This window comes from Palaemon carinicauda, chromosome 15 (assembly GCF_036898095.1).
Source record: "Palaemon carinicauda isolate YSFRI2023 chromosome 15, ASM3689809v2, whole genome shotgun sequence".
In the NCBI taxonomy this organism is placed as follows: domain Eukaryota; kingdom Metazoa; phylum Arthropoda; class Malacostraca; order Decapoda; family Palaemonidae; genus Palaemon; species Palaemon carinicauda.
The window spans coordinates 81,299,398-81,301,234 of NC_090739.1; positions in this window are offsets into that span (position 1 = coordinate 81,299,398).

The following is a 1,837-nucleotide window of genomic DNA, read 5'->3' on the forward strand; positions in this document are numbered from 1 at the left end:
AAGGGTAAAAGGTAGAACAGTGAAATACTCATTTTTGTAAGGTCAAGAAAGGCTCCAGGGAAGACAAGGTCCCTTATTCTCTTTGAGGATAGGGGTAAAAAGGAAAACGAATATAAAAGTCTTTGTAAACAATAAAATGTTGTTTCTTTACCCGTTATGACACCCAGACCCAGTGCGTGTTTAGGCAAAAGAAGGTTGGGTAAGATTCAACTCGGTATACTATTCTTATGACTCCTAGAAATTTTTGGTAAGTGAGTTTAGGACCCTTACTTTTGATTAGGTTATGACGATTATATTATAGAATCCCTATATTCACTTACAATTTTGCCCTTTCTCTACAAAACACCCTATAGTCCTATCATGGTTCCCCATAATTGTTGGACATAGGATAGAGGGTCGATAGTGGGTTGACAGATGAGTGCAATAACGGCCATCTCTCATTGGAGCTGAAATCATTTAGCTTAGAAAATTGGTATGAATTTGTCACTTAAATAACAATGAATGCAATAATAAGTCACATAACGGTCGATGATTATGAATATGACTGCTGTTTGTAATGAACTTTTGCAGAAAGAATTTTGGGTAAAAAAAGAAAAAAAAAATTCAGTCAAAATTCTTTAGTGCATCTGAAGTGGGTAATGTTTTGCAGAAATATACTATGCCTAGATAGTAGATGGTAAGTTGGTCAAGCACCAGCTAACATTGAGATACTATCACTTTAGAGTTATTGGGTTCTTTGACTGACCAAATTTTTCTTTTGCCTATACATACAACGAATAGTCTGGCCTATTCTTTACACATTCTCCTCTTTTCTCATGCATCTGATAATTGTTCTTTGTCTAATTTCCCACTGGTAAGAGTAGAAGAAACTCTAACGGTATGGTAAATAGCTCTTCTAGGAAAAGGACTCTCCAAATCAAAGTATTGTTCTCTAGTCTTATGCAGTGACATAGCCTTTGTACCATGGTCTTCCAATGTCTTGGGTTAGAGTTCTCTTGCTTGAAGGTACACTTAGGCACAACCTTATTTCCTTTCTTTTGGCCTTATAGAAAAAAAAAGTATCCAGTTATCCTGCAAATGGTATGTCCAGCGATGAAATATATCAATTCTAGGATGACAGATTACTCTGAAAAAGTTGCATGACTAAATTGATGAGATTTAATATGTATCGCTATGAACCATTCTATTATTATAAGTCAGGGGTTCTCAAACGTTTTAACTCTTCGTTCCCCATATGAAGTTTTAAATTTCCTATCGACTCTCTATATTAGTATTTAGTAATTCAAGAAAAAAAAAAACGCTAATGTCGAAATCAATTTGAGTAGTATTAGTTTATTGTCTGATATCCAACACGATAGGAAGCAAACACAAAATAAGAAAATATGTTAAGATCTTTGGATGTATGGGTACTGGCTTGATTGATGGATGGATTAAGATTGATTTTCCTAGAAGGGGACCATGGGCTCTTGCCAAATTACTAGCAGCCTGTAAGTGGGATAAGGATGAGAAAAAGGTTAGGCTATATATAAAGGATGATGATGGGATGGAAGAATGGAACGAGAGCATCATGACGACCGTGGCTGGAGTCCGAGGCTCAGTCGAAGGCGCCGCAAAGCAGATGAGTCTCCCAAACCCGGCTCCTCTTCGGTCCTGGAGAAATTTGATCTTCTCTTATCGGAACAAGAAAAGGGAAGTATGAGTAGTGTACGTGTAGTGGTTAGCAGAGCAGACTGCGGCCGGACGTAGCACGCAGACTGATTATTTGGGATATTAACCTCACCCCAGAAAAAAATAAAAGCAATATGAACACTGGGCACCATTTTTTTTTCTTTTTTTT